The 21,000-nt window shown below is 54.7% G+C and overlaps 1 long non-coding RNA gene across 3 annotated transcripts; it reads left to right on the forward strand.

Moving 5' to 3' along the window:
* The first annotated feature begins 1,252 nt into the window (after positions 1-1,252).
* Positions 1,253-4,642, forward strand: LOC115837912. 3 transcript variants are annotated; one of them, XR_004032918.1, is made up of 3 exons: positions 1,253-2,418; positions 2,795-4,217; positions 4,367-4,642. It is a non-coding gene; the product is annotated as an uncharacterized LOC115837912 (long non-coding RNA). The 3 variants fall into 3 exon arrangements; XR_004032917.1 differs by having other exon boundaries at positions 1,253-1,600; positions 2,211-2,418; positions 2,795-4,642; XR_004032916.1 differs by having other exon boundaries at positions 2,795-4,642.
* Positions 4,643-21,000: the final 16,358 nt, after the last annotated feature.

Raw genomic sequence — 21,000 nt, forward strand, 5'->3', positions numbered from 1 at the left:
GGGAGGTGACATGGCGCAGCCGCTACAGAGAACACACAGGCAGCGGCTCCTCCAAACGTTCCGCGTAAAATTACCACACGACCCAGCAATCCCACGTCGGGGCACAGACACCCAAACACCTGAACAGGGGGTCTGGCCGAGACGTGTGCACACCCAGGTAGGCAGCAGCGTCATTCACGAGAGGCGGAGGCAGCCCAGGAGGATGAGTCAGCGTGGTCCCTCTGTGCCATGGAATTTACTCAGCCTCAGGAGAGAAATCCTGACACGGGCCACAACACTGACAACCTTGAGGACATTTTACAAAGTGAAATAAGCCGGTCACAAAAGGGCAAACACTGTACGATTCTACCTCTAGGACGTATTAGAGTAGCCGGGTTCAGAGACGGATGGTAGGACGAGTCCACCTCTAGTAGGTATTAGAGTAGCCAGATTCAGATTCAGAGAGACGGATGGCAGGACGATTCCACCTCTAGGAAGTATTAGAGCAGCCGGGTTCAGAGACGGATGGTAGGAGGTGGGTGCCAGGGGCTGGGAAGGAGAAATGGGAGTGAGTGTTTAATGGCGGCAGAGTCTCAGTCTGGGAAGATGAAAGTCCTGGAGATGGACGGTGGCCGAGGTCACACAACAGTGGGAATGTGCTGTACTTAAACCACTGAACTGCGTGCTTTAAATGGTGATGATGGTAAATTTTATGCTGTGTATTTTACAATTTAAACAAACAGCAAGGGCAGAGCCCTCTCCCTCTGGGGCTGGGTCTTGGCCAGCAGAGGGGACCTCAACAAGCCCATGGTGATCTCCTTGGGGCCCAAAACTGGGCTTAGCAGCCACAAGAACTTCGTCAGTTCTGAGCAGACTGAGGTCTGGGCGCTGGGCCGGGGCTCAGGGCAGTGGATCCGAGCAGCCGTGGGCTGGGCCGGGGATTCCAGGGCTCCCTCATCCTTCATGGCCTGGAGGTCTTGGAATCACCTTCTGGCACTTCCCAGATGGCCTCATCCTGTGTCCAGTGTGGACGTGCCAGCACGGCCCCGCTCCAGCCCCTGTCCCGGTCAGCTCCTGTTCCTCACTCTCTGCCCCGTCCATCACCTTCCACACCCGGGAACTGACCCCACACGGCCCTACGCCTGGTCCACACCCTCCTCGCCTCCTTCCCCTGGCTCTGGGGCGGAACGACTGTGCTGTAGGAAGGGCCCACAGCATCCAGCTGCTGGTGTGAAGAATTGGAAACTGAGCCCCAAAAAGTAGAACAAGGGGGCCCAGGGAAATAGCCAGTCTGTGGGCAGAACCCGGAGTCTGGCCGCCCGTGGTCCCCACTCCTGGCAGGACTCAGAACCACCAGGTCACTAGGGGTCCCTGAGGGGCAGACAACAGGCACCTCTCACCTTCCAGCACTCACCTGCCCCAACCGCCAACCTCAGATGTCCACGCCACTGAGACGCAGGAGCTCTCAAAGGCAGAACAGGAGTTCGCTGAGGAGGAGCCCCTAAGACACACACCAGGTGTAAGCACTTGGATCTTCTCAGACCAACCCACAAGCTGTCGGCTTAAGGATTCTAACTGGAAGCTTCTGTGTGTACAGAGCTGGGCTTCCGCACTTGCTCCTGTAAGCTTGTCTGTCCGGGACCTCCTGTAGCCCCTCCACCCGGCCGGCCCGCACCTCCCCCTGCAGCCCCTCCCCTCCACTGGGCCCGCACCTCCCCCTGCAGCCCCTGCCGCCTCCTCCCTCATGGCTGCTGCCCGCAGACCCCCCACCTGTGGTGCTCCTTGCCCTGAAGTCTGCATGGCCCACGGGGAAAATCCCAGCTCCCCAGCAGCATTGGCACCCTCTGAGGGTGGCCCTCTGTGCCATCCCCATACCCGCCTTCCCTCCTCTCTACTCTCTTCTAGAACCTTCCTGAACTTCCTGGCCCCGCCCCGTCCACCTCCAGCCCTGCCTCCTCCCTGGAGCCCCCGAGCTGTTCTGAACCAGTGCCCCCTACACCGACCCCCTGTCCCCTGCCTGGACCTGCGTCCTTCGGGTGTTGGTTCTGTTTCCATCCGCCCCCCACTCTCTCCTTCCCTTCAGCCGGGCCCATGTCCCCAGGCTTGGGGATTCGCTGACGGTGACCACCAGAAAGTCCCAGCACTCGAGCTTGGCTGAGTCCTTAGGAGCCCTACCCGGCTGTAGCCGTGTCTGCTTTAATAAAATGCAAAACACTTCATTTCTTTTTCAGTTTAAAAGCAAAACGGTTCGTCTCAAGAGTTCATCTCAGGAGACAAGGACTGTGCCGAGTGTCGCCTCCTGCCTGGAGTGACCCTGACCCTGGGCGGGGACCCCTGGGCCTGCCGTCAGCCAGCAGAGAGAGGGAGCTGCACCAGCCTCTCACATGAGCAGGAGCACCTATGGAGCACCTGCTGCATGCAGTGGGAGCAGGGAGAGAGGTGAGGCCGCACCTGCTGGAGGGGGACTGAAGGGCGAGCAGGGTCTGGGGGTGGCTCCGAGGGTGGAGAGCACACGGCGCCCGGTCTCTCCGCAATGCCGTCCTGCGTGGCCCTGGATGTGCTCCCTGCCTCAGATGTCACCTTGTGCCTCTCGGCGTGCCGGGTTGGTCCTTGCAGCCTCACGAGGGGTCGTCGCTTGGCGTCGGTGTGGCCTGCACTGTCCTCCGGCCTCACGTGGCCTTGTCTTCACACCCAGCGTGGTCATGTCTTGGGAGGCCGTCACCCACGCACCCCTCAGGGTGGAGCCCCCGCCTGGACTCAGGACCCCGGGTATCACACCCAGGCGGTGGCCCCAGACCCTCCCCTGTCCAAACAGGAGATCTCTCGTAATGCAGCCAGGTGGTGTCCGGGGGACTGAGGCCCACCAGCGCCTCCACCTTTTCCCGGCCTGACGGCGAATTCCGGTGCTGCTTCCTCAGCCCTGGCTCAGATGCCACCCTGCCGCTGCAGGATCTGCCTTCTGCTCTGCATCCTGGCTCTGTCATCAGCAGCCCTGGTCTCAAGGGGAGGCCCTCTGGGCGCACCGGCTCCCGCGTGTCTCAGAGGCTATGCAGACAGGAGTCCCTGGACTGGGCTGTGTTAGCTGGGGCTCCTTCCCTCCAGCAATGAGTCCCCAGATCGTCTCCCTCGTGTGCCTCAGTTCTCAAAGGTCCCGGCAGCCCCTCTGTGCCAGGCAGTGGCCCTGCGCCAGCAGCCTCCTCCCACAGCCCAGGAGCTGGAGGAAACAGCTCAGCCAAGCCCTGCCGCCAGCTAGAGCCCGGACTCCCTCCTTGACATTCAGAGCTGCTGAGTTTTCCTGCGCACGGTTGGTTTGACATTTGCATTGGAATGGATTTATGTTAACTTCCTCCCTGCTGCTGGCTGGAGACCAAATCCTCCGGGTTGCTCAGGCAGTGATCCCCGGATGGGCCGCCCGCCTCGTTGCCTGCCCTGCCACAGGGAGGCCCTGGGACCTGAGACCACCCAGGCGCAGACTCGGTGCTGTGCAGCTCATGGAGCGCCCCCACCTCTGCCCCCAGCGAGCCCTCCAGCCCCCTTGTCTTGGAAGGACGCAGCTCCCCTTCCTGGCCCTCCCCCAACCCCAAGTCCTCTCCCAAGAGCTGCTTCCTCTATGAAGCTTCCCTGAGCCGCCCTCTTGGAGGGTCGCTGTTCCCTGGAGAATTCTGACCACACCTGGCCCCTCCATCATTTCATGGACGCAGCCCTGGTCAGCTCCACTTGGGTCGGGGCTGACGCGGCTCATTCCCTTGCGCCCCAGCGCAGCACAGGACAGGCTATTCACCTGGTATCCAATCCGCCTGTGCTGTATGCTCCCTGCAGCCGGGAGCGGCCACCACGCATCCATCCACCCTTCCGTCCTCCCTGAGGGCCGGCACTGCCTCCCAGATCCTGCTGCGTACACAGCAGGTGCAGAATGGGTGCTCGCTAACTCCATGGGAAGACGGGGTGTCAAACCTGCAGCCACTGGCTTCTGACAGGAGACTTGCTGAGAGCCTGCAAGTCCCACAGGCCTACTGGGGGGCTGTGCACTGAGAGCCTAGGGGGCCACAGCTCAGCCCTGGCACTCCCTGCCCACAGCAAGCATCGCCCCAGGAGCCGGGCCCAGCCTGCACCCCCCACGCCGGCCCTGCTCCTTCCTCCTCTAGGCCCAGGCGTCCGCCTGACGCATGTCCACCATGTTCACCTTGGCTGTGTCACACGTGAGAAGACTGAGGCTCAGTGAGGGCCCAGCAGAGCAGGTGGAGCTGGTCAGCCCGGCTGTGCCCTGACATGTGGGGGTGGGGGGTGTGGAATCTTAATGAGGGAAAAGGAGTTGGGCTGGCAGGACTGAGGGAAGGCAAAAAGAAGAAGCAAAGAAGCTTTAAGTCTGCCCTTCTTCATTGTCCAGGACACACAGCCCTCCTGCAGAAATAACTTACAGTCTTCCTGCGCCCGGCTATCACCAGACCCTTGGCTGATAGGAGAATGGATGTTAGCTGAGTGCAACCTTGGCGTTATCAGCACTGCCCGTGGCCCTCTCTGGCACACAGCACAGGCACCGTCCTATAACATTCCCAGCAAGCCCTCATCTCTTTGCAGCGGCTCCTCTCTTGCTGACCTGCCGGTTGCTTCCGTGCTATGCACTTTTCCTACTTTCTCTAATAAATCTGCCTTTCTTTACGTACACCTGTTTTGGTAAATTCTTTTTACGGCCCACACAACACCAGCCCCAGATAGCCACTACCCAAGACGGGGCCACTTCCTGCCATAGGTGAACGGGTGAAGTCCCGGGATCCAGCGCAGGCAAGCGTGGCTGGAGAGTGTGTGTGTGTGTGTGTGTGGGACAGTGTGTGTGTGGGGGGAGAGTGTGTGTGTGTGGGGAGAGTGTGTGTGTGTGGGGAGAGTGTGTGTGGGGGGGGAGAGTGTGTGTGTGTGTGGGGAGAGTGTGTGTGGGGAGAGTGTGTGTGTGTGGGGAGAGTGTGTGTGTGGGGAGAGTGTGTGTGTGGGGGGAGAGTGTGTGTGTGTGGGGAGAGTGTGTGTGTGTGGGGAGTGTGTGTGTGGGGAGAGTGTGTGTGTGGGGGAGAGTGTGTGTGTGTGTGGGGAGAGTGTGTGTGTGTGTGGGGAGAGTGTGTGTGGGGGGAGAGTGTGTGTGTGTGGGGAGAGTGTGTGTGGGGGGGAGAGTGTGTGTGTGTGGGGAGAGTGTGTGTGTGTGTGGGGAGAGTGTGTGTGGGGGGGAGAGTGTGTGTGGGGGAGAGTGTGTGTGTGGGGAGAGTGTGTGGGGAGAGTGTGTGTGTGGGGAGAGTGTGTGTGGGGAGAGTGGTGTGTGTGGGGAGAGTGTGTGTGTGGGGAGAGTGTGTGTGTGTGTGGGGAGAGTGTGTGTGTGTGGGGAGAGTGTGTGTGTGTGGGGGAGAGTGTGTGTGTGGGAGAGTGTGTGTGTGGGGAGTGTGTGGGGAGAGTGTGTGTGTGGGGAGAGTGTGTGTGTGGGGAGAGTGTGTGTGTGTGGGGAGAGTGTGTGTGTGGGGGGAGAGTGTGTGTGGGGGGAGAGTGTGTGTGGGGAGAGTGTGTGTGTGTGGGGAGAGTGTGTGTGGGGGAGAGTGTGTGTGTGGGGGGTGTGGGGAGAGTGTGTGTGTGGGGGGAGAGTGTGTGTGTGTGGGGAGAGTGTGTGTGTGGGGGGAGAGTGTGTGTGTGTGGGGAGAGTGTGTGTGTGTGGGGAGAGTGTGTGTGGGGGGAGAGTGTGTGTGTGGGGAGAGTGTGTGTGTGGGGAGAGTGTGTGTGTGGGGAGAGTGTGTGTGTGTGGGGAGAGTGTGGTGGGGGAGAGTGTGTGTGTGGGGAGAGTGTGTGTGGGGGTGTGGGGGGAGAGTGTGTGTGTGGGGAGAGTGTGTGTGTGGGGAGAGTGTGTGTGTGTGGGGGAGAGTGTGTGTGGGGGAGAGTGTGTGTGTGGGGAGAGTGTGTGTGGGGAGAGTGTGTGTGTGGGGAGAGTGTGTGTGGGGAGGTGTGGTGGGGGAGAGTGTGTGTGTGGGGGAGAGTGTGTGTGTGGGGGGAGAGTGTGGGGGGGGTGTGGTGTGGGGAGAGTGTGTGTGGGGGAGAGTGTGTGTGTGGGGAGAGTGTGTGGGGGGAGAGTGTGTGTGTGGGGAGAGTGTGTGTGTGGGGGAGAGTGTGTGTGTGTGGGGAGAGTGTGTGTGTGTGGGAGAGTGTGTGTGGGGGGAGAGTGTGTGTGTGTGGGGAGAGTGTGTGGGGGAGAGTGTGTGTGTGGGGGAGAGTGTGTGTGGGGAGAGTGTGTGTGTGGGGAGAGTGTGTGTGGGGGGAGAGTGTGTGTGTGGGGGGAGAGTGTGTGTGTGGGGAGAGTGTGTGTGTGTGGGGAGAGTGTGTGTGTGTGGGGAGAGTGTGTGTGGGGGGGAGAGTGTGTGTGTGTGTGGGGAGAGTGTGGTGTGTGGGGAGAGTGTGTGTGGGGGAGAGTGTGTGTGTGTGGGGAGAGTGTGTGTGTGTGGGGAGAGTGTGTGTGGGGGAGAGTGTGTGTGTGGGGGAGAGTGTGTGTGTGTGGGGAGAGTGTGTGTGTGTGTGGGGAGAGTGTGTGTGGGGGAGAGTGTGTGTGTGGGGAGAGTGTGTGTGTGTGTGGGGAGAGTGTGTGTGTGTGGGGAGAGTGTGTGTGTGTGGGGAGAGTGTATGTGTGTGGGGGAGAGTGTGTGTGGGGGAGAGTGTGTGTGTGGGGAGTGTGTGGGGAGAGTGTGTGTGTGGGGAGAGTGTGTGTGGGGAGAGTGTGTGTGTGTGGGGAGAGTGTGTGTGTGTGGGGGAGAGTGTGTGTGTGTGGGGGAGAGTGTGTGTGGGGGAGAGTGTGTGTGTGTGGGGAGAGTGTGTGTGGGGGAGAGTGTGTGTGTGGGAGAGTGTGTGGAGAGAGTGTGTGTGTGGGGGGGAGAGTGTGTGTGTGTGTGGGAGAGTGTGTGTGTGTGGGGGAGAGTGTGTGTGTGTGGGGAGAGTGTGTGTGTGTGGGGAGAGTGTGTGTGGGGGGAGAGTGTGTGTGTGGGGGGAGAGTGTGTGTGTGTGGAGGAGAGTGTGTGTGTGGGGAGAGTGTGTGTGTGGGGAGTGTGTGTGTGGGGAGAGTGTGTGTGGGGAGAGTGTGTGTGTGGGGAGAGTGTGTGTGGGGGAGAGTGTGTGTGGGGGGGAGAGTGTGTGTGTGGGGAGAGTGTGTGTGTGTGGGGGAGAGTGTGTGTGTGTGGGGAGAGTGTGTGTGTGTGGGGGAGAGTGTGTGTGTGGGGAGAGTGTGTGTGTGGGGAGAGTGTGTGTGTGGGGAGAGTGTGTGTGTGTGGGGAGAGCGTGTGTGTGGGGGGGAGAGCGTGTGTGTGTGGGGAGAGTGTGTGTGTGTGGAGAGTGTGTGTGTGTGTGGGGAGAGTGTGTGTGTGTGGGGAGAGTGTGTGTGTGGGGAGAGTGTGTGGGGGGGGAGAGTGTGTGGGGGGGAGAGAGTGTGTGTGTGGGGAGAGTGTGTGTGTGTGTGGGGAGAGTGTGTGTGTGGGGAGAGTGTGTGTGTGGGGAGAGTGTGTGTGTGGGGAGAGTGTGTGTGTTTGTGGGGAGAGTGTGTGTGTGGGGAGAGTGTGTGTGTGTGTGTGGGGAGAGTGTGTGTGGGGAGAGTATGTGTGTGTGGGGAGAGTGTGTGTGTGTGGGGAGAGTGTGTGTGTGTGGGGAGAGTGTGTGTGTGGGGAGAGTGTGTGTGTGTGTGTGGGGACAGTGTGTGTGTGGGGACAGTGTGTGTGTGGGGAGAGTGTGTGTGTGGGGGGGAGAGTGTGTGTGTGGGGGGGGAGAGTGTGTGTGTGGGGGGAGAGTGTGTGTGTGGGGAGAGTGTGTGTGTGTGTGGGGAGAGTGTGTGTGTGGGGAGAGTGTGTGTGTGGGGAGAGTGTGTGTGTGTGGGGAGAGTGTGTGTGTGTGGGGAGAGTGTGTGTGTGTGGGGAGAGTGTGTGTGGGGGGAGAGTGTGTGGGGGAGAGTGTGTGTGGGGAGAGTGTGTGTGTGGGGAGAGTGTGTGTGTGTGGGGGAGAGTGTGTGTGTGGGGAGAGTGTGTGTGTGGGGAGAGTGTGTGTGGGGAGAGTGTGTGTGGGGGAGAGTGTGTGTGGGGAGAGTGTGTGTGTGGGGAGAGTGTGTGTGGGGGGGAGAGTGTGTGTGGGGGGGGGAGAGTGTGTGTGTGGGGAGAGTGTGTGTGTGTGTGGGGAGAGTGTGTGTGTGGGGAGAGTGTGTGTGTGGGGAGAGTGTGTGTGGGGAGAGTGTGTGTGTGGGGAGAGTATGTGTGTGTGGGGAGAGTGTGTGTGTTTGTGGGGAGAGTGTGTGTGTGTGGGGAGAGTGTGTGTGTGGGGAGAGTGTGTGTGTGTGTGTGGGGACAGTGTGTGTGTGGGGACAGTGTGTGTGTGGGGAGAGTGTGTGTGTGGGGGGGAGAGTGTGTGTGTGTGGGGGGGAGAGTGTGTGTGTGGGGGGAGAGTGTGTGTGTGGGGAGAGTGTGTGTGTGTGGGGAGAGTGTGTGTGTGGGGAGAGTGTGTGTGTGGGGAGAGTGTGTGTGTGTGGGGAGAGTGTGTGTGGGGGGAGAGTGTGTGTGTGTGTGGGGAGAGTGTGTGTGGGGGAGAGTGTGTGTGGGGAGAGTGTGTGTGTGGGGAGAGTGTGTGTTGGGGGGAGAGTGTGTGTGTGTGGGGGAGAGTGTGTGTGTGGGGAGAGTGTGTGTGTGTGGGGGGAGAGTGTGTGTGTGTGGGGAGAGTGTGTGTGTGGGGAGAGTGTGTGTGTGGGGGAGAGTGTGTGTGGGGGGAGAGTGTGTGTGGGGAGAGTGTGTGTCTGTGGGGAGAGCGTGTGTGTGGGGGGGAGAGTGTGTGTGTGTGGGGAGAGTGTGTGTGTGGGGAGAGTGTGTGTGGGGAGAGTGTGTGTGTGGGGAGAGTGTGTGTGTGTGGGGAGAGTGTGTGTGTGTGGGGAGAGTGTGTGTGGGGGGGGAGAGTGTGTGTGGGGGGGAGAGTGTGTGTGTGGGGAGAGTGTGTGTGTGTGGGGAGAGTGTGTGTGTGTGGGGAGAGTGTGTGTGTGTGGGGAGAGTGTGTGTGTTTGTGGGGAGAGTGTGTGTGTGTGGGGAGAGTGTGTGTGGGGAGAGGTGTGTGTGTGGGGGAGAGTGTGTGTGTGTGGGGAGAGTGTGTGTGTGGGGGGGAGAGTGTGTGTGTGGGGGAGAGTGTGTGTGTGGGGAGAGTGTGTGTGTGTGTGGGGAGAGTGTGTGTGTGGGGAGAGTGTGTGTGTGGGGGGAGAGTGTGTGTGTGTGGGGAGAGTGTGTGTGTGGGGGAGAGTGTGTGTGTGTGGGGAGAGTGTGTGTGTGTGTGTGGGGAGAGTGTGTGTGTGTGGGGAGAGTGTGTGTGTGTGGGGAGAGTGTGTGTGTGGGGGGTGGTGCTTCCACAACCCTACCCCTTCTCAGGGGCTTCGGGCTTTGCCTGGGCTGCTCCGAGGGGCACTGAATCTGAGGAGGGCAGAGTGAGGGGAGCATGGAGGAGCCCATGGAGGGGTTTGGGAGGAGCCGCAGGCCCCAGAACCCCCAGCCCCTGCTCAGCCCTCAAGATGTAGCCAGGAGGTGGAGGTCTGTGGGCTACACCTGTGTTCTTCCTTCTGTGCTTGTGAGACCCCCGCCCTCCACAGCGCAGACCAGGCCAGAGGGAACCTGAGGGGCCTCTCTACGTGGCAGGCCGGGTGCTGTGGCCTCCATGGGGATGTGGGCACTGCTCAGAGGGCTGCCTGTCTGCCCGGGGACCAACCTGGACCTTCCCCTCAGACGGGACCTGCCAGGACTCTGAGGCCAGGAAACCTGGTGTGCATATACTGTGGGGGCCCCTGGTGTAGTGAAAATGGACGAACAGCACCCAGGAATTAGAAGGTGAGATGCAGGCAAATGTTCATGTAGAAGAAATGGGTGTGGCAAACTAATTTCTCCAGTGGCAGCTGCACGGGTGTATCCCATGTGCTACCCCCACGGTGGGACCTTGCCTTCCCTCCACTGGGAGGTGGGGTCTCCATTTCCTCCCCTTGGGCCCGGGGGCCCAGGTTAGAAGGCACGGGAGTGACACTGCCTGACTCCAAGGCCAGGCCAGGATCCACAGGGCTGCTTCTGCATGGCTATTTCTCAGGATGCCAACTCCTGTAATCCAGACACCACGCTGTGAGAAAGCCCAGAGGCCACGTGGTCACGTGTGTGTCCTGGTCAACAGTTCCAGCTCAGGTGTCTGTCACAGCCTGTACCAGCCCCTGACACGTGAGTGAATGAGCCTTCGAGGCTTATGGCAGAGGCCCTGCATGTTGGGAGTGGAGACGAGCCTTCGAGGCTTATGGCAGAGGCCCTGCATGTTGGGAGTGGAGACCAGCTGCGTGCCGTCCGAGTCCAGAGCTGCAGAAACTGAGATGATAAATGGTTATCATTATTTTTAAGCCACTATGTTTTAGCGCAATTTGTTACTCAGCAGCAGCTATACAACGACTCCTCTTTCCTGAAACTGACTGTGTAACACTGGCATTACCCCTTCCTCATACGTCTGTTAGAACTTACCAGTGGGTTACTCTTTCCTTACACGTCTGTTAGAACTTACCGGTGAGTTACTCCTTCCTTACACGTCTGTTAGAACTTACCAGTGGGTTACTCCTTCCTTACACATTTGTTAGAATTTACCAGTAGAACCATAGGAGCCTAAAATTTTCTTCTTTGAAAGGCTTTTAACTACAAATTCAATTTCTTTAATAGGCATAGGACTATCTCAGTTATCTATTTCTTCTTGGAAGAGTTTTGGTAGTTTGTGTCTTTCAAGGAATTGGTCCACTTAAGTTGTCGAACCTGGGTGTAGAGTTGTCCCTAGTATTTTTCTATTGTTCCTTTAATGACTAGTATTGAGAGTGAGGTCCCGCTCTTTTGTTCCTGATATAATTTGCATCTTCTTTTTGCAACCGTCTCACTCTGTTGCCCAGGCTGGAGTGCAATGGCGTGATCTCGGCTCACTGCAACCTCTGCCTCCCGGGTTCAAGCGATTCTCCTGCCTCAGCCTCCCGAGTAGCTGGGATCACAGTTGCCTGTCACCACGCCCAGCTAATTTTTGTATTTTTAGTAGAGACGAGGTTTCACCATGTTGGTCAGGCTGTCTTGAACTCCTGGCCTCAAGTGATCCCCCCCCCGCCCCATCTCGGCCTCCCACTGTGCTGGGATTACAGGCATGAGCCACCGTGTCCAGCCTTCTTCTTTCTTTTTTTTATTGCTCAGTCTGTCTAAGGTTTATTAATTTTATTTTTTCAAAGAACCAGATTTTGGTTTGGTTGACTTTGTTTTCAATTTCATTGATTTTTGCTGTAATCTTTATTATTTCCTTCCTTCTACTTCCTTTACATTTAATTTTCTCTTCATCTTTAGTTTCTTTAGGTGGAAGTTTGGGTTACTTATTTAAAATATTTCTTCTTTTTCTAATAATTTAATACTATACATTTTCCTCTAAGCACTGCTTTACCTACCTACCACAAATTTTGATGTTATTCTTTACATTTTCATTTCAGTTCAAAATATTTTCAAATTTTTCTTGAGACTTCCTCTTTCATGGATTATTTGAGTGTGCTATTCAATTTCCAAATATCTGTGAGACTTCACACATATTCTGTTATTTAATTCTAGTTTAATTTCTTTATGTTCTAAGACCATACTTTGTAGGATTTCTATTCTTTTAAATTTTAAAGTTTGTTTTATGGTCAGAATACAGGCTATCTTGGTGAATCTCCATGTGCACCTGAGAGGAAGGTGCTGCTGGGTCTCTGTGTGTTATTTTGTTTTATACATGTCAGTTAGTTCCAATTAGTTGAGGTTGTTAAGGTCATCTGTATTGTGACTGATTTTCTTTTTTTCTTTTTTTTTTCTGAGTCTCGCTCTGTCTTCCAGGCTGGAGTGCAGTGGCACCATCTCCGCTCACTGCAACCTCCACCTCCTGGGTTCGCACAATTCCTCTGCCTCAGCCTCCTGAGTAGCTGGGATCACAGGTGCCCACCACCACACCTGGCTAATTTCTTGTATTTAATAGAGACGGGCTTTCACCATGTTGGCCAAGATGTTACTGATTTTCTTTTTTTTTTTTTTTTTTCTTGAGACGGAGTCTCGCTCTGTCGCCCAGGCTGGAGTGCAGTGGCGCACTCTCGGCTCACTGTAAGCTCCGCCTCCCGGGTTCACGCCATTCTCCTGCCTCAGCCTCTCCAAGTAGCTGGGACTACAGGCGCCCGCCACCACGCCAGGCTAATATTTTTGTATTTTTTAGTAGAGACGAGGTTTCACCACAGTCTCGATCTCCTGACCTTGTGATCCGCCCGCCTCGGCCTCCCAAAGTGCTGGGATTACAAGCGTGAGCCACCGCGCCCGGCCAAGATGTTACTGATTTTCTACCTAACTGTTCCATCAGTTACTGCTGGGAGAGTGCTGACATTTCCAGTTATAATTGTGGATTTCCCAATTTCTCCTTTTAATTCTCTCAGTGTTTACTTCATGTATTTTGAGACTCTGTTACGAGCTGACTACACATTTAGGATGGTTATGTCTTCTTGGAGAACTGACCTTTTTATCATGAGGTAAATGTTCCTCTTTATCCCTGATAATATCCTTTGTTCTGAGGCTACTTATTCTGATACTAACAGAGTTACTTCAGGTTTCTTTGGCTTAGTGTTTATATAGTGTATCTTTTTCCATCTTTCAGCTTTTTACCTATATTTGTCTTTATACTGAAAGTGACTTTTTTCACACACCATAGTTAGATATTGTTTTCTAAAATCCAATCTGATAATCTCTTCATTTTTAACTGGTGCTTTTAGTTCACTCACATTTATAGTGATTATTGATATGGTTGGATTAAAATCCACCATCTTGCTGGCTATTTTGTATTTGTTCCATTTGGCTCGGTTTCTTTTTGCCTCTTTTTTTTTTTTTAATCTTGGAGTAATGGAACAGTCTCAGGTCCTCCTTCACATCCTTTGCAATATTGGGAATTATTGCATATTTTACATTTATATGTGCTATAAACACAAAATACATTGCCTCTGTTTTTTGCTTTGGACAGTTAATTATATTTTAGAGCAAGTAAAAGTAAGAAAAAGTTAACTTTATTTTGCATTATTTTATTTGATTTCCAACGCTCTTCATTGCTTTGTGCAGACCCAAGTTGCTGCCTCTGCCGGAAGAATTCCTTCAGCATTTCTTGTCGAGTAGATCTGAGGGCCATGTGTTCCCTTGGGTTTTGTTTGCCAGAGAAAGACTGAATCCTTCATATTTGGTGGATGGTTTTGCTGGCGATTGAATTCTGGGTTGACAGTTTTGTTTTGTTTCTCAGTAATTTAAAGATGTTAATCCATCGGCTGCTTCCCTGAATGATTTATGACAAGAAGTCAGCTGTGATTCTTACATCCTGTTCCTCTATAAATATTGTGTCCCCACCACACCCGCACTCCCAGGCCACTGGATGCCTCCAAGAGTTCTGCTTTGCCTTTAGCTTTCTTTTTTCTTTTTTTCTTCTTTTGAGATGGAGTCTGGCTCTGTCGCCCAGGCTGGAGTGCAGTGGTGCAATCTCAGCTCACTGCAGCCTCTGCCTCCTGGGTTCAAGCAATTCTCGTGCCTCAGCCTCCTGAGTAGCTGGGACTACAGGCGTGCACCACCACATCAGGCTAATTTTTGTATTTTTAGTAGATGGGGTTTTGCCATGTTGGGCAGGCTGGTCTCGAACTCCTGACCTCAAGTGATCCACCCGCCTCGGCCTCCCAAAGTGCTGGGATTACAGGTGTGAGCCACTGTGCCAGGGCTGCCTTTGCCTTTAGTTTTCAAAAGTTTGAATTTGATATGCCTGGGGCAGTTATTTTTGGTATTTGCCCTACTTAGTGTTAAGTTTCTTAGATCTGTGGCTTAGTGCTTGTCATTAATTTTGAAAAAGATACAGCCATTATTTCTGCAAATGGCTCTTCCCTATTTTTGCCTTTTCCTTCTGTTTTGGATGCTCTGCCTTCCCCTCCCCACTGTGTGTACATGTGCATGTGTGTGTGTGGGCGTGCATGTGTGTGCACATGTATGTGTGTGTGCATGCGCCTGTGTACATGTGTGTGGACATGTATGTGCTTGTGCATATGTGTGTGATTAGCGTTTGTCCACGTGTGTTTGGGCATGCATGTGCATGTGCATATGTGTGTGGGGACGTGTGTGTTTGTGTGCATGTGTGCATGTATGTGAGTGTGTACATGTGTGTGCATGTGTGTGGGCATGCACGTGTTTGTGCTTGTATGTGCATACATGTGTGGGTGTGTGTGCATGTGAATGTGCGTGTGTGTGCGTGTGTTTGTGCAGATGTGTGCATGTATGCACATGGGGTTGTGACTGTGCTTGTGCGTGCATATGTATGTTCATGCACATATGTTTGTGCATGTGTGTGCATATGTATGTTCATGCACACATGTTTGTGCATGTGTGCCTGTGTGGGTGTGCATGTGTGTGTGTTTATGCGTGTTTGGGCATGCACATACATGTGCATATATGTGCACGTGCATAGGCGTGCACGTGTGTGCATGTGAGTGTGTGGGCATGCACGTGCACGTGCATATATGTGCATGTGTGGGTGTGCATTGCATGTGCGTGTGTGTGCATGCGTGTTCATGCACATATGTTTGTGCATGTGTGTGCATGTGTGGTGTGCACATGAGTGCATGTTTGTGGGCATGTGGGCGTGCATGTGCATGTGTGTTTGTGTGCGTTGGTGTGCATGCACATGTGTGTGTGGGCGTGCATATGCATGTGCATGCGTGTGCATATGTGTGTGTGCATGTGTGGGCGTGCAAGTGCGTGCATGTGCTTTTGTTGTTTATTAGGTAATGATCTATCCACACGTTCACTGACCCTTTCCTCCACTGTGTTGCGTCTACTGCCCCACCAAAAGCATTTTTCATCTCTGTAGCTGGGTTTTGGTTTGGCATCTTTCCATCTGGTTCTTTCTTATCGTTTCCTTCTCCCTGTGGAAATTACTCATCTCATCTTGTACATTGTCTACGTTTTCCGTTAGAACCCTTAACATACTACTCAAGGTTATTTAAGTTCCCTGCCTGATAGTCCCAATATCAGTGTCTTACCCAATTCTGGTTTAGATGATTATTTTGCCTCTTGGGAGTGTGTTTGTTCCTGCTTTTCACATGTCTTATAGTTTTTTATTGGAAGGCAGGCATTTTGTGGAGGATAGTAGATATTGCCGTGAGTGCCTTTATGCTCGGTGATGACCTGCCCTTCCTTCTCTAGGTCTTTGGTGTGGAGGTTTTATTAATCAAGTCAGGACTTGGACTTGGTTTCAGGTTGTTGCTATGGTTACCTTCTGTGTTTAGGGGATAGGCTGTGTGGCAGGTGTTTTCTCAATGGCTTTTCCTTGGCTTTGTGTCTTTTCTTGGTTTCACACCCAGGGAGAATGCTTCTCCTTCTGCTCTTCCAGTTTTATTTTTATGGAGCCCTTGTCAGTCTTGCGTGAAAGGGTGGAGAATGTTTCTGGCTCCATCTTAGGCACTGTGTCCTCGGGTCTTGGGGTGTGGCCTTTACAAGTGTGCTGGCTCCTTCCCAGCCATGGAGCTGGGCCAAGCGTTTTCCATCCTGTTCCCCAGGGCCAGGGCTTCTCCCTTCTCGCTTCCTCTGGTTCAACTGCAGTGTCTTCCCGCAGTGTCCTGAGGTGATGGTTTCTGTGCTCTTCCCTCTGCAAGTGAGTCTTGCACTTCACAGGAAGGTGAGGAGATGGTGCTGTCTGGCGGTGGCTGCCATTCCCCTCGCCCGCTAGCGCCAGAGGGAAGATTCCTTGTAATTTTCCACGACCTTTCCTGTGAGCCCCTGGTGTACCCTGCAAAAGGGGGACCCTCCACGCCCATGTCTTCATGGAGGTTCCCAGGGTCAGACCAGCCTCACGCAGACTTTAGAATGTGCTAACATTTAGCCGGATCTTCTTCCTGGCTTATTCAGCATCCAGCAGTGTGTGCCAGGCAGCCAAAGGCTTGGGTCCTGTGTCTCACGTCCGGAGCCTGGTCCCTGTATCTCCACAGATTTGAAATGAGTGGTTGGCCAAGACCTGAGCTTTCTGGTAGGTTCCAGAAGGTGCTCATTTCCAGGCTTCCCCGTGTTTCCTTCATTGTAAGCATGGGCGTGATGGTCTTTTCAACTCTGTTCATTGAGCCCAGGCTGGAAGGCTTGTCTTGGTTTGTGAAGGATAGTTTTGCTGGGTATAGAATTCTAGGTCGACTTTTAAGGCTGTTGCTCCAAAACCTTGCTGCTCGCGTTGTTTCTGAGGATGAACCTGCTGTTGTCCTTTATTCTCCTCTGTCTAATGTGTCTATTTTATTGATTACCTTTCCTGACTTTGCCAGATTTCCCTTTTTCACTGATTTTGAACAGTTTAATAATGATGATGCACCTCTGCGTGGTTTTCGTCCTCTGTGTCTTGTGCTTGGGGTGATTGAACTTGGCTTTGTGGGCTTGTTGTTTTCATAAAATTTGGAATATTTTGGGACATGTGTTTTCAAATATTTTCTCTGATCTCTCCTCCTTTGGGCACAGCAATTACATATATATTTGCCCACTTTACGTTGTCTCACTGATCATTGATGGTCTTTTAATTTCTTAAAAATTCTTTTGTCCCCATGTTTCATTGTAGACCTTTTCTATTGCTGCAACTTCCCTCCTTTCTTCTGCAGCGTCCATCTGCCATTGATCCTGCAGTGTGTTCGTGTCTCAGGTACCTTGGTTCTCATCTCTGGAAGTTATACTTTATATTTGGATCTTTTCTACATTTTCCATGTCTCTACTTAACTTTTTGCATAAATTAAACACAGCTCAGATAACTTTTTTTGTTGTTTTGAGGCAGAGTCTCACTTTGTTGCCCAGGCTGGAGTGCAGTGGTGTGATCTCAGCTCACTTCAACCTTCATCTCCTGGGTTCAAGCGATTCTCCTGCCTCAGCCTCCTGAGTAGCTGGGATTACAGGCACCCGCCACCATGCCTGGCTAACTTTTTGTATTTTTAGTAGAGATGGGGTTTTGCGATGTTGGGCAGTCTAGTCTCGAACTTGTGACCTCAAGTGATCCACCCACCTTGGCCTCCCAAAGTGCTGGGATTACAGGGATGAGCCACCATACCCAACCTCTGATAACATTTTAAATATCCTTGTCTATTAACTCTAAATCTACATCAGTTTGGGGTCAGTTTCAATCAACTGATTTGGGGGTCACGTTTTTCTATTTCTGTGCATGCCTGGTAATCTTTGATTTAATGCCATAAGTTGTGAATTTTAATTCACAATAATATGGTTAGTCCTGGTTTTTGACATTTGTTATGGGGTGATGTGTTACTCGTAATAATTTAATTTGGGGGGTTTTTGTGTTTCAGGTTTGTTCATCCTAATTATTCCCCAGCTGAGACTGCCCAGCGTCTCCCTTCTGAGTTCTCCCCCCGCAGTCCCATGGATTTCGAGGTTTTCCAGGCTGGCTGGGAAAGAGGCCTCTCCCAGCCCCGTGGGAACGCAGGGTTGCTCCTTCGGACTCCTTTAGATGGGTCTTTTCCTGGCCTGGGCTTCTTCTGCCCAGGGTGTGCCGAGCAGATCCCAGAGGCTCCGTGTCGGTGCAACTCCCTTCTCTCCCTCTCTACCAGGCGCCTTGGCTTCCTCAGGCTCCCAGGTGGGTCCCGTCAACCCAGGACTGCACCAGGAAGAAGCTGCAGCAGCTGGAGGGCTCGTCCTCTTGGGGGCTGTAGAGCTCTGCTGCCGACGTCCCAGGCTTCTAACACTGTGGCTCCGGATATTCTGTCTGTTGTTGTTCAGGCAGGAGGTGACCCTGGCCCTGTTACTGCGTGTTGGCCCCAAAGCCTTTTTGAATCACGGTGACATCCTTGTCCCACACATGGCTGCCTCTATGTCCCTGCCCCTGGGCCTTCACTCATCCAAGTTCAGCCCCTGAATGCCCACCCCACCCACCTCTCAGAATTCCACCTGTTACGGGGCACCTCGGAGACCCAGTGGCTTTGTTCTTGATGTGGCCGCCACTGAGAGCCACCGAGAGTGTAGGGATGGGTGGTGGGGGGTGGAGGTGACAAGAGGAGTGGGGTTGAGTTTGGGGTTGGGGTTGAGGGGCGGGCTGGGGGTAGAGGGGTTTCCTGGAAACAGGCCTCCTTTCCATGGTGGTGCCTACGATGTGGCATCTGTGAGTTTTGGGGGGTTTGGCCACTGCGGGAGGATGGTGCACGGAGTAGGGTCAGGGCTGCAGCCTGGGCGGCACTGGCTTTCTCCTCTCTGCGCCTCTCGGCTGTGGGCCCTGCCTGTAGTGGCCCACGAGGATGAAGCCCCAGTGAGCTTTCCTGGGCTATCGTCCTCCTGCTCCCAAAGAGTCCTGATCATCCTGAGGGAGCCAGGCTCCCCAGCTCCCGGCCGCCAGGAGGCCGACTCAGGCCCAGCGCTGCAAGGACGCTGAGGCTCAGACGGGTGCCTGGGTGGTCGGTGGGGCCCGGTGACGCCTAGGACCTATCCCTGAGCTCTCTCCGCATCCCAGTCCCCTGAGTGATCCTGGCTGCCGGAGTTGGAGTCCGTGGGAGCACCTTTCCCACCTCCAACCCCAGCGGGTGGTGCGAGGGGAGGTGTGAGACAGACTTTCTCATTCTAATTCCGTGCATGACTCTTTATTTGAGATGGTTACAGGCATCACGCGTTCATTTTGTAATTTAAAAAACCCAGACAAGTCAGTCAATGATTTTACTGCTAAGGAAACAAAACACAATAAAAAACAGAAGCGAGGCAGAGCTGGTTGGTGATAAACTGGCCCATGTGTTGGAACCGAAGCCCCCGGGCCAGGCAGGAGCCTTGAAAATAAAGTTCCCGCGGTTTGTGCTCGGACACCCCCAGCCACGCAGCCTGGGAAACTGCTGGGGGCAGGGCTGGCCATGACCTCAGCAGGTGGATCCGAAGGGGCCATTTGGCTGCTGAGGATGTGAAAGTGAATTTTATTTTCTTCAGGTTCTGGAGGCAAGAAATGGCCTGGTAAATATTTTTTGTGCCTTTAAAAAAAATATTCCGGCTGGGCACGGTGGCTCATACCTGTAATCCCAGCACTTTGGGAGACCGAGGTGGGCGGATCACTTGAGGTCAGGAGTTTGAGACCAGCCTGGCCAACATGGTGAAACCCCGTCTTGACCAAAAATGCAAAAAATTAGCCAGGCGCAGTGGTGGGCGCCTGCAGTCCCAGCTACTCAGGAGGCTGAGGCAGGAGAATTGCTTGAACCTGGGAGCTGGAGGCTGCAGTGAGCTGAGATTGCACCATTGCACTCCATCCTGGGCTACAGAGTGAACTTGAGCTCCAAAAAAAAAAAAAAAAAAAAATCAGCCGAGAGAAAGCTTTCCAAGTCAGATGCCCTGTGCAGACGGACAGGCAGCGCTGTGGAAACCCACTGGCCAGTCAGGTGGGGACAGCCCCGGACTAAGTCCTGCCTCTAGCCTGCTTGCTGCCAGCGCCGGGAGGAAGGGTTCCCAGTGCTATTCTGGGCAGCTGGGGACCAGGGCTGCCATAGGCCAGGAGAAACCCAGCAGCCCCGGCCCTAAGAGAAGGAGGGGGACTGGGCCAGGGAGGGCGAGGTCTGCTCGTGGGAGGGGTGGGGCCGGTGACAGTCCACGCAGGGATGGTGGGGCGGGGGCTGGGGTCCAGCTGGCACCGGGTGCAGAAGGGTTTATGCACACGTGGGTCTAGGGGGCCTCGGATCCCCTCATGGACACGGGTTGGGGAGATTACCAAGCCCATCAGCCGGTTGGCCAAGACCTCCCTGGGGGTAAAATGGGTGGGGAGATTCCTGGTCCTGCCCAGGCCCTCTGCCCTGATGCCACCCCAAGGAGTTCATCCCACTCCAGAGGCTGCAGGGCCAGGACCATTGGGGACTTGAGCCGGCCATGAAAGAGTCTAGGTCCCCAGAGGGACCATCCCCATCTTGATAAGGACAGAAAGTCCCCCCTTTTCTGGTTTATCATCCTCTCTTTCCACTTCCCCACCCCCAGCTCTCTCCATCGACACCGTCCCCAGCATGGACCTGGACGGGGTCCTTACACCTGGGGGTGCTGGTGACCCCATTTTACAGATGAGGAGACTATGGTCAGGACCAAATGGCAAAGTCAGGGTTCATAACCTGATGCGTGACCCCGGAGTCCTCACCGCCCAGCTGCAGCCCCCCAGCCCCCGCTGGTGCCGCAACACTTCCAGCACCGCCCAGCAGGTGGTGCTGCAGGGACAGCTTCTGGGGCCCGGCTCTCCGGCTCCGCACTGGGGGCTTGGTGCTGGGGTCAGGGTCTCCCTCCTGCCTGCGGTTAACCGCGACTGCAGCTGTGGTATCGGAGCCTCTTGGCAGAGGGAAGGCCAAGCATCCAGAGTTCAGTGGAAAAACCATCTTGCCATGGAGTCTGTTTCCTCCTGAACTGGAAACGGATTTCAGGTAAACAGTGTTGAGTCCGGGCCCAGCAGAGCAGTCACTGCACCTCCTGGGTCTCGGGTTCCCAGTTCCCTCTCCCGGAGCCACCGTCTTCCCTGGTCCCTCTGGACAGGTCAAGCGCTCTATAGGGGAAGCGGTCAGCCCCACACTCCTGAAGCCGCCTCCACGCTCCCCTCTGCCTGGGAAGGCTCCGTCTCCGCCCTGACTCTAGAAGAGGCAGGAGTGGCCTCAGAGACCAACAGCCCTTTCGCCAACTCCTGGGCCAAAAATATACAGAGGCAGGAGCGCCGTTACTGCCGGCAGTACCAGCACAGCCTGAGAGCAGGAGGAAGGGCCTGCAGGCCACAGGGGCCCCCGAGCCACACAGGAGGTGAGGGACGGTGCCTGCCATACCCTTCTGTTCCTCCGAGCCAAAGCGGCCCTCTGCGTGAGGGCAGTGGCAGACCTTGGGTCCTGAGTTCACATCTGTGCCTCTCTACTTTTCTTTCTGCTCTGATGGAAGTCAGGACACCAGGGGAATGAGGGGGACCCCCAGACTCACATGATGCTGCCCCTAGCTCTGGGTGACCCGTGAG

This window comes from Nomascus leucogenys, chromosome 13 (assembly GCF_006542625.1).
Source record: "Nomascus leucogenys isolate Asia chromosome 13, Asia_NLE_v1, whole genome shotgun sequence".
Taxonomy (NCBI): Eukaryota; Metazoa; Chordata; class Mammalia; order Primates; family Hylobatidae; genus Nomascus; species Nomascus leucogenys.